Below are 11,601 nucleotides of genomic sequence, written 5' to 3'. Positions count from 1 at the left end.
TACTATACTATGATTTTTGCATTTTTGACCATTTTTGACGCCATACTATACTATGACATTTTTTGGCCATTTTTGACCCTTACTATACTATGATATTTTTTTGACCATTTTTGACCATTTTTGATGCCTTACTATACTATGACATTTTTTGACCATTGTTGACCCTTTACTATACTATGATATTTTTTGGCCATTTTTGAACATTTTTTACGCCATACTATACTATGACATTTTTGGCCATTTTTGACCATTTTTGACCCCTTAATATACTATGACATTTTTTGGCCATTTTTGATCCCTTACTATACTATGACATTTTTGGCCATTTTTGACCATTTTTGACGCCATACTATACTATGACATTTTTTTGACCATTTTTGACGCCTTACTATACTATGACATTTTTTGGCCATTTTTGATCCCTTACTATACTATGACATTTTTTGACCGTTTTTGACCCTTTAATATACTATGATATTTTTTGGCCTTTTTTGATGCTTTACTATACTATGACATTTTTTGGCCATTTTTGATGCCTTACTATGTTATGACATTTTTTGGCCATTCTTGACCATTTTTGATGCCTTACTATACTATGATGTTTTTTGGCCATTTTTGACCATGTTTGACGCTTTACTATGTTATGACATTTTTTGGCCATTTTTGACCATTTTTGACCATTTCTGATGCCTTACTATTCTATGACATTTTTGGCCATTTTTGACCATTTTTGACGCCATACTATACTATGACATTTTGTGGCCATTCTTGACCATTTTTGATGCCTTACTATACTATGATGTTTTTTGGCCATTTTTGACCATGTTTGACGCTTTACTATGTTATGACATTTTTTGGCCATTTTTGACCATTTTTGACCATTTCTGATGCCTTACTATACTATGACATTTTTTGACCGTTTTTGGCTATTTTTGATGCCTTACTATACTATGACATTTTTTGACCATTTTTTGATGCCTTACTATACTATGACATTTTTTGGCCATTTTTGACCATTTTTGATGCCATACTATACTATGACATTTTTTGGCCATTTTTGACCATTTTTGACGCCATACTATACTATGACATTTTTTGCCATTTTTGACCATTTTTGACGCCTTACTATACTATGACATTTTTTGGCCATTTTTGACCTCTTACTATACTATGACATTTTTTGGCCATTCTTGACCATTTTTGATGCCTTACTATACTATGATGTTTTTTGGCCATTTTTGACCATTTTTGACCATTTCTGATGCCTTACTATACTATGACATTTTTAGGCCATTTTTGACCATTTTTGATGCCTTACCATGTTATGACATTTTTTGGCCATTTTTGATGCCTTACTATACTATGATATTTTTTGGCCATTCTTGACCATTTTTGATGCCTTACTATACTATGACATTTTTTGACCATTTTTCATGCCTTAGTATACTATGAAATTTTTTCATGGTTTTTGACCCTTCACAAAAATTTTATAGTACGGCTATGACATTTTTGATGTCTTACTACTTTATTTCTATTTTGGATTACTATCACTTATGCACTGCTTTTACATTACAGATTACTTTTACTGTTTACTGCTACCTCTACATTAGATTATTTTTCCCATTACATATCACATTTCGAATTACTTATTACCTCTAAATATACATAATAACTTTCACTGTTGCAAATCACATCTATTAACAGATTATTTTGACTATTACATCTTACTTCTGATAACGCTAATTACTTCTACATTACTTCTATTAATACAAGTTGCTTATACTTTATTTTTATATGGTAGATTAATTCTTTTATTACACATTTTATATTGAATGCTGAACATAAACAATGTCAGTGCTCTGTGTTGGGCAGTTGATGTAAAGCTGTGAATTACCTTATTTTTGAAATCATGGACAATGTCTCTGCGATCATGGACAATGTCTTTGTGATCGTGGATAATGTCTCTGCAATGATGGACAATGTTTCTGATCATGGACAATGACTAGAAACGTGGACGACGTCTCAGCAATCATAAACAATGATGTTGATGAAGTGGTGACACCTGGAGGAAATTAAAGACAAACATACAAAGGAAAATGATCAATACACTACTACCTATTCCTCATCCACAGTTTAACCATGAAAAATATTCAACATTACGGCTGGACCACAACATTTAACAAAAAGTGTTTATGCCTTGCTATACCATTTTACTTCTGATAATGGAAATTATTTTAACATTACTTCTATTAATACAGATTACTTATATATTATTTTTAGATTGCAGATTACTTTTATTCTAACACTTTTCTGATATACTGAATGTTGAATGTAAACAATTCAATGCTCTGTCTTGGACAGTTGATGTAAAGTTGTTTGTGAATTACCTGGAAGCCTCTGTCCTCGTCTCAAACAACTTCATTGTACAAAGACTCTCTGCGATCGTGCACAACATCTCTGTGATCATGGGCTACATCTCTGCGATCGCAGACAATGTCTCTGAGATTATAGATAAAGTCTCTGTGATCATGGACAATGACTTTGTGATCGTGGACGATGTCTCTGAGATCATAGACGGTGTCTCTGTGATCATCGACAATGTCTCCATGATCGCGGGCAGTGCCGTCAAATCGGTGACCCCCGTCTCCGCCGATTCTATCGCAAGGTCTCTACGAAGCATGGGACAATGTCTCTGATCATGGACAACGTCTCTCTCATCTTTGACAAGGTCTCTGCGATCATGGACAATGTCTCTGATTATTGACGATGTCTCCCTCATCCTCAACAATGTCTCTCCGATCATGGACGAAGTCCCTACGATTGTGGACGATGTTGTGGACAAAGTGATGTCACCTGGAGGAAATCAAAGGAAAATGATCAATACACTACTACCTATTTCTTATCAATAGTTTAACCATCAAAACACAGATAAATATTCAACATTACAGCTGAACCACAACATTTGATTTTTTTTTAACATGCCTTACTATAACATCTTAATGCCATACTTTACCAAGACATTTTTATGCTTTACTATAATGTGACATTTTTACTTCTATTTTGGATTATTACTTCTGCATTGCTTTTATATTAGATTACTTTTACTGTGATCTCTAATTTAAGATCACTTTTACTATTACATATTAATTTACAGATAATTTTTTAATGTTGTAAACTACATCTAGTAACCAATTATATATATATCTTACTTCTGATATTGCTAATTTCTGTTACATTTCTTCTATTAATATATATTACTTATACATTATTTTTATATTGCAGATTACTTCTATCATTACACTTTTCTGATATACTGAAAACTCAACAGAAACAATATAATGTCAATGCTCTGTCTTGGACGGTTGATGTAAAGCTGTTTATGAATTACCTGGAGGCCTCAGTCTTGGTCTGAAAGAACTTCTTCAGTGTACAAAGACTCTCTGTGATCGCGGACAATGTCTCTGAGATTATGGACAAAGTCTCTGTGATCATGGACAATGACTTTATGATCGTGGACGATGTCTCTAAGATCATAGACGGTGTCTCTGTGATCATCGACAATGTCTCCATGATCGCGGGCAGTGCCGTCAAATCGGTGACCCCCGTCTCCGCCGATTCTATCGCAAGGTCTCTACGAAGCATTGGACAATGTCTCTGATCATGGACAACATCTCTCTCATCTTTGACAAGGTCTCTGCGATCATGGACAATGTCTCTGATCATGGACGATGTCTCCCTCATCCTCAACAATGTCTCTCCGATCATGGACGAAGTCTCTGCGATCGTGGACGATGTTGTGGACAAAGTGGTGTCACCTGGAGGAAATCAAAGGAAAATGATCAATACACTACTACCTATTTCTTATCAACAGTTTAACCATCAAAACACAGATAAATATTCAACATTACAGCTGAACCAGAATGTTTGATGGCTTTACATGCCTTACTATACCATGACATTTTAGTATAGTAAGAAACATATCATGGCCTTTTTAAAGATATTTTTAATGACATGCTATTGTACTTTTTTAATGACATACTATTGTCTATAATATGCGATGACATTTTTTGCCTTACAAACTATATCTAGTAATAGATTATATTGACTATTACATCTTACTTCTGATATTGCTCATTACTTTTACATTTCTTCTATTTAATATATATTACTTATACATTATTTTTATATTGCAGATTACTTCTATCATTACACTTTTCTGATATACTGAAAACTCAACAGAAACAATTTAATGTCAATGCTCTGTCTTAGACAGTTGATGTAAAGCTGTTTGTGAATTACCTGGAGGCCTCAGTCCTGGTCTGAAAGCACTTTTTCAGTGTACAAAGACTCTCTGTGATCGCGGACAATGTCTCTGAGATTATGGACAAAGTCTCTGTGATCATGGACAATGACTTTGTGATCGTGGATGATGTCTCTGAGATCATAGACGGTGCCTCTGTGATCATCGACAATGTCTCCATGATCGCAGGCAGTGCCGTCAAATCGGTGACCCCCGTCTCCGCCGATTCTATCGCAAGGTCTCTACGAAGCATGGGACAATGTCTCTGATCACGGACAACGTCTCTCTCATCTTTGACAAGGTCTCTGCGATCATGGACAATGTCTGATCATGGACGATGTCTCCCTCATCCTCAACAATGTCTCTCCGATCGTGGACGAAGTCTCTGCGATCGTGGACGATGTTGTGGACGAAGTGGTGACGCCTGTAGGAAATCAAAGAGAAACATACAAAGGAAAATGATCAACACACTACTACCTATTCCTCATCAACAGTTTAACCATGAAAATGCAGATAAATATTCAACATTACAGCTGAACCACAACATTTAACAAACATTAGAGGCTGTTTCAACATCAACAGTTGACTGTCATCACCTCCTGAAGAACCAACAACAACAAATATTTGGGATAAAGTCAAATGATTATTGATTGTTTGCCTATCAATTAATCACTGAAGCTATGTCTGTTACTGTGAACTGCACAACAATAATAAACACTATCAGTTAATTTTTGAATGCAGAATTTTAACTTGTGTTGTTTATTATACTTCAGTAAAATATCTGAGTATTGATAGTTTGGTACGGTGTAGTCTAGTGTGTCTAGCACATACACATAATTAAGAATTTCTGATCATGTAGAATCAAACTGAAGTTAAGATATTTTTCAATCCCATTTTGATTGATCACATTGAATCACATTTCAGATTTTTATGCCTTACTATACTATGACATTTTTGACATTTTACTATAACGAGACATTTTTACTGCTATTTTGGATTACTACTATTTCTGCATTGCTTTTATATTACTGATTACTTTTACTCTTACCTCTAGTATTACATTATTGTAACCATTACATAATACTTTTCTTATTAAATATTACTTCTAAATTTACAAATAACTTTTACTGTTTCACACTACATCTAGTAACAGATTTCTTAGACTATTACATCTTACTTCTGATGTTGCTCATTGCTTTTACATTAATTCGATTAATAAGGATTACTCATACGTTATTTTTATATTGTAGATTACTTCTATTTTTACATTTTTTTCTGGACGAAGTGGTGACACCTGGAGGAAATCAAAGAGAAACATACAAAGGAAAATGATCAATACACTACAACCTATTCCTCATCAATGGTTTAACCATGAAAACACAGAGAAATATTCAACATTACAGCTGAACCACAACATTTAACTAACATTTAGAGGGCTGTTTCAGAAAATCAACAGTTGACTGTCATCACCTCCTGAAGAACCAACAACAAATATTTGGGAGAGAGTAAAACAGTTATTAATTGTGTTTCTATCAACTAATCACTGAAGCAATCCTGTATGTTACTGTTGTGGTAGAATTTTGCATGCTTTGTATTACAATGAATTTATCTTATATACTTAGTGTAATTAGTCTGTAGCTTTAGTTGTGCTGTTTTATTCATCAAGGATGACCTGATGAACTTACTATTATAATCCCACCGTAACTACCTTCCTGAAGAGGAAGATGGCAAATGGTATCTTCATCAGCACAGGAGATTACACCAGTTGTAAATTCCTGAGAGAGATCACAACTGTCTTTTATTGTACCCCAAGTGTTTACTCAGTTGCAAAGAAATGTTATCTGGCAGTTCAATCAGAGGGCCAGAGACATACTACAAAGTATAAAAGGGAAGTGAAAAGTTTGGTCAGGGGGCACACCTCTGAACTGCTTACTGCTGTGTGGTTCTGTGTGTTGCTTCCTCTCTATAGAAATTAAACATCTTGGTGCATGCTACCTTGCCAGTCTTGTTCTTTGACTCTCTACAGGAAGACCGGAAAATTTCCATAACACTGTGAACTGCACAATAATAAACACGATCAGTCAACTAAATTTTTGAATTCAGGATTTTAACTGTTGTTCGTTTTACTTCTGTATAAAGTCTCAGTATTTCTTCCACCACAGACAGTCACATACAGAATCATTATGTCACATTTCAACCTTCTTCTTAATAACACATATTTAAAATGTCTTTGTTTTGTGTTGTTTTTGTCTAATGAATAACAACCAAATTTACAAAGGTCTTAACTCCAAGATTAAGTAGAACTGATATTGTTCTGTACGGTGTAGTCTAGTATGTCTAGCACATACACATAAATAAGAATTTCTGATCATGTACAATCAAACATATTTTTCATTCCCATTTTGACTGATCCTTTTTCAATAACAATTAAAGACAGAAAATTTAGCATTTGTTGGTTCTGATACATTTGGTATTGTTAGATGAGAAGGTGAGGAGAGCTACAGTCACTTTTGTCCACAGACAAAACAATGTCAACTATTGTGATACATATTTTTAGCACTGAGCAATTAGTCAGTACTTTTTTATGATTAGACAGATAAATAAATTCTTATTATTCAGTACTAAACTAATTAAATATAGAGGTTTGAGCTGGGATTTACCCAGTGACACTAAACAAAAAAACTGGAAGTGATTGCTGATGTTAATAATTCAGCTCATCAACACATATTTTTCAGACTGGGTAAATGTTTCGGACACAAACCTGTTCGTCTGTAAGGTGATGTTGGTGTCTCTGTCCAAGCTGCAGCAGAACAAGTAGACCTGGAAAACACAAGTACAACACTTGAAATACTGATTAACTAACTAACACAAAATAGTTATGGAAACTTTTTACCACTAAAACTCACACAGTGAAGAAGAACATGACAGTGAAAACACTAAAGCCTTGGCAATTACAAATAAAACTTGACTTACTGAAAAGAGAAAAGCAATGAAAAACAAATATGAAAGTATAATTTTGGCTTTAAAAGCTTAAATTTTGGTGTAACGATTTCTAACTTTAATCTCAGCTCATACATCGTGAAGGGGCACAGAGTCAAAATGTAGTTTTCAAGCCTTTAACACCAAACTGTGCTCAATCAAGCATGAAGTCCAAACAAACAAATGACTAATATTAATTATTATATCTGTGACAGAACATTCTCATACATCAAACATTAGAGGGGTGTTTCAGAAAATGGACTGTTTACTGTCACATATAACAAGAAAAAGCATCACATCCTTAAGAACCAACAACAAAGCAAATAAAATGTTTGAGGCTCAAACTTGTGGAAGACCACAGAGTTAAAATTTCGTTTTCAAGCTTGAATTTAACATATAACAGCTCAGTATTATTATATATACTATTATATAAGTATTAAGACAGCACAAACAAATTTATCATTATGTATGCCACTATGGGTCAATATATAGCTATGGACAGACTACTGCCATAAACAAGGACAAACAAAAATAACTTTGGCATAAAACAATCACAATGAGATGCTTAACTGCCACAGTGAAACAAAAAATGACCTCAAAGAAATGTAACATGATCAGGAATGGACACAGAACTACAGAGATGCAGTAAGAACGACCACAAAGAGACAAAGAAGCTGACCATAAATAGATGTAAAATAACCAGGTCAGCATGTAAAATGACGTACTAAGACCACAAATTGACACAAACTGATAACAAGGACATGATAGTTTAGATCAGACAAACCGACTACTAACAAACAGTTACCTTGCGCTTGCCTCCGTAAGGCATCCACAACTCATGTCATGAAGTTTTAGTCACAGAAACACAAGCACACTTCAATCCACGCTAATACAAACGAAGACAACAACAAAAAAGACTGATGCATCACTACACCATATGGCTAACACTAAAGCTAGTCGCTAATGCTAATGCTGACATCCAGGTGTAAAGCGGCCAGACGCAATATAATACAAAATGACCACAAATAGACACACAATGATAACAACGACATGACAGACCGCTATAAACTGAGTTAAAATGACCACGATGAAACACAAAATTACAAAAGAATGCAAAATGTCGGTAACGTGACTGTAAACAATAGCAAGCATTTAGACTATCAAGAGCTCGTTTTGTTTTCACCCGTCGATGTCGGGGGTCCTAAACTCATGACAGGGACGCCTCAGTCACGGAGACACAAACACACTCTTACCCACGCGATAAAAACGACTGAAAATGGAGATATGATCAAACGACGAGAAAGCTAATGCTAATGCTTGACGGTGACGCAAATGCCACCGCTAGGCGCTAGCAGGTTCGCTCCTTAGCCTTACCTTCGCGCCACAGTTGTATTCAGCGTCCAGCCTCACTCGTGTAAGACAAAAAAGCAGCTCCAAAGCTTATTTTAGTATCCAAGCTTCTTCGGTAATTAACTTTTCTCACAGTACTGACAAACCGAGACAACGGTTCAAAGGTTGGTTTTTCTGTTTTCGACTTCCTTTCTCCGCCTCTCTGCGCTCCTCCCCGTCATGGCCGATAACGTCGCAGCCAATGACAACACACGCAAGCCAACAACGGCAGTTGGTCAGCTGATTCTGTTCTGCCTATAAAACAAGGAACATAGGAAATGGTAGACATTACAAAAATAATATACAGGTCACAGTAACTGGTACAACACTGTGCAATCTAATGTTTTCATCTGTTTACAGTTTGTTACAGCTACATCTGAGAGTGTCGTAGACCATGGGACTGAGTTGGTTCAGGACCAAGACAGTTAAATACAAGAGATTTAGGTGACTGAACGGTGTTTAAAAAAAAAAAAAACACCACATATATAGATACTGCCAGTTAAATAATTAACATAACCACAACACTGTTCACAGACCAGTGAGCCTGGTCGACATTCCCTGGATTTGCACCCGCTTCCAACCTGCATCTCTGGGTGTTGGCAAAAGATGATTTTCATGTCTGGATATTGCAGGTGGAGGTGATCCAGGTCCTCACTCATGGAATAAGGGCGTAGCTGTCTCCAGTGAGACCATGGCTCAATGGGAAAAAAACAACAACATTGTAATGGCTATAGAGAAAAAGCCAACCGAAGCAACATTAGATGAATACCACACAGTTACCTGGAAATACAAAAACAGTCTGTTGTACTGTTTTTACAGTAGATGGCAATAGAAAAGTAATATTCACTTCTGTGGCATTGTGTACATATTCTGGGATCCTGTAAGAAGTAAAGCGACAAGGGATTCTGCCTTCTAAACAATGGAAATGATTTTACATCAGACAGAAACCATACTTACTATTTCCACATCCAGGCACAGCTTCACATTGTGGATGCTAAAGAAGAACCAAAACAGTGTACAGCTATAAATTGGATTCAATTTCATGAATTTACAAACTTTTTAATCAAAGATACTCGGGCATATGACAGAGCTTTTTGGATTTTTCAAATTCCTGTGTTGTGTGAATGTGAATGGCTAGATCAATTTTTCTTCATCCAATGTATTACAGCTAATTTTGGGTTTATTTACACACTGAAACACCCTAGGATCTATATATTTTTTCACGAAAACACAATGTATTGTTATGACACTGTAATTCTGTTAGCATTGTCATAATCCAGCAAATAAGCCACAACAAAAGAGATGGTTTTTAAACTCAAAAACTGATAACTTCTATTGTGAATTGGCGCTATATAAATAAAATTTGACTTGACTTGACTATAGATGCTTGTCCTAATGTTGCACTGCTAGTCATGTTGTTCTGTTTGTGTCTGCAATGTTCTCTTATGTTCAGACCTGTGGGGCAGAAATGCTCTTTTTTATTGCAACTGTGACAAAGCAATTCAGTAGATAGCTGTTACCTCATTGCTTATTTCCTACTTACAAGAATATTATCAACATGTTTGCTTATATGAATTCATTCTGTCCAGTGTAAACCTCAAGAGATGTCCATGTGTAGGAAACTAGGACAAACCCACTACCAGCTTGCCCACAATGTGTTTTAGAGCACATGAGCCAACAATACCTTGTGTTTTTAGTGAATTTTACATGTAGTCTAGGGGTTGAATTCAATCAAAGGTACTGCAGAGTACTGCAGAGCTTCCAGTGTGGAAATAAACCCCAAATTAGCTCTAATCAGACTGGATTAAGGACAGTGGATCTAGCCATTCACAATTCCAAATCAGCACAAACACAGGAAGATTTAAAACCACAAAGCTCTGCCATATTCCTCAGCACATTTGAATTTAGCCTCAGGTCTGAAAATTTTGGACTTTCATGAAATTGAATTTATAGTTGTACACTGTTTTAGTTCTTCTTCAGCATCCACAACCTGAAGTTGTGTTTGAATGTAGGAGTAGTAAGCATCCTATCCATTGTAACATAATCTACATCACTGATAAGCTGCAGTCCCTATTAAAACATATTTTCACTCTCACAGACAATGTCTTGCATTCTATTATTCATTACATGTACTTAGTTATTTCTCTGTGGCTCTCTGGCACCATCCTGTGTTTCATTAGGAATAATGGATTCAGTATTTACTCAACTTGTAGAAGCCAGTTTTGGGCAAAAGGCATTTCATGTGGATAGTTCAAATAAAAGAATCCAAATATCTGAAAGATAATAATAATCTTGTTGAGGGAATTCAATGGTACACTGATGTTTGTGCCGTGGCATTTCAGTGTCACAGTGCGGTTACATTTTGGCTGGTTTAGAATAAAAAAAACAGCTCTGAAAATCCAGGTCCAAAGTCCAGGTGGCAGATTTCTTGATGTTTATTATCCGGTATTAAGACCGCTACCTATATTACAATCTTCTTTCTTTTGTCAAATCTTTAAACATTTACAAGAAAAAGTCAGAAGAAAATATTTCATCTTTGTTAAGTGTGCAACTGTTAAAATTAGTAAACCTTCAATGGCATTTGTCTTTGAAGGACAAAGAGGAATGGTACTCAGTGATATGTGCAGCACACTAACAAAGGTAATGCATGTTAACACGTACCCCTGTGAACTTCCATTTCTCTAAATCTGTCTGTAAGTAGGTCTATTTTTCACTTGATACTATTTGATTTTATCTTGTCTTTGATTTGACTTAGGTGTATGTACTGCTTTGAAATGAATGACACTTTTTGCATGCAAAACATCACATTTTCTTTCACATGACAAGCCATGACTATGATGAACAACAGTGAAATTAATGGTTACATTCAACCTCATTGTTAACTTTTCTCTCTTGTACATTCTTGCAGACTTATTTGCTGAAATAAATGTGAA

General features: G+C 35.4%; 1 long non-coding RNA gene across 3 annotated transcripts in view; it reads right to left on the bottom strand.

Annotated features, from left to right (window-relative positions):
• LOC108880398 (uncharacterized) overlaps window positions 1-11,601 on the bottom strand; it is a 22,822-nt gene that overhangs the window by 1,425 nt on the left and 9,796 nt on the right. The window contains exons 1-6 of one of the 3 annotated variants that reach the window (XR_007813386.1): window positions 8,654-8,861; window positions 7,062-7,120; window positions 4,300-4,724; window positions 3,389-3,815; window positions 2,388-2,853; window positions 1,895-2,062 (exon numbers count right to left, since the gene is read on the bottom strand). This is a non-coding gene — a long non-coding RNA (uncharacterized LOC108880398). Of the gene's footprint in view, window positions 1-1,894; window positions 2,063-2,387; window positions 2,854-3,388; window positions 3,816-4,299; window positions 4,725-7,061; window positions 7,121-8,653; window positions 8,862-11,601 lie in introns of those variants that run through there. The other 2 variants (XR_007813388.1, XR_007813387.1) reach the window with 2 other exon arrangements.

The sequence above is a fragment of the Lates calcarifer genome, linkage group LG1, assembly GCF_001640805.2.
Source record: "Lates calcarifer isolate ASB-BC8 linkage group LG1, TLL_Latcal_v3, whole genome shotgun sequence".
Classification (NCBI taxonomy): Eukaryota; Metazoa; Chordata; class Actinopteri; family Centropomidae; genus Lates; species Lates calcarifer.
The sequence above is the reverse complement of the archived record's forward strand: the minus strand, read 5'-3'. Positions and strand labels throughout refer to the sequence as shown.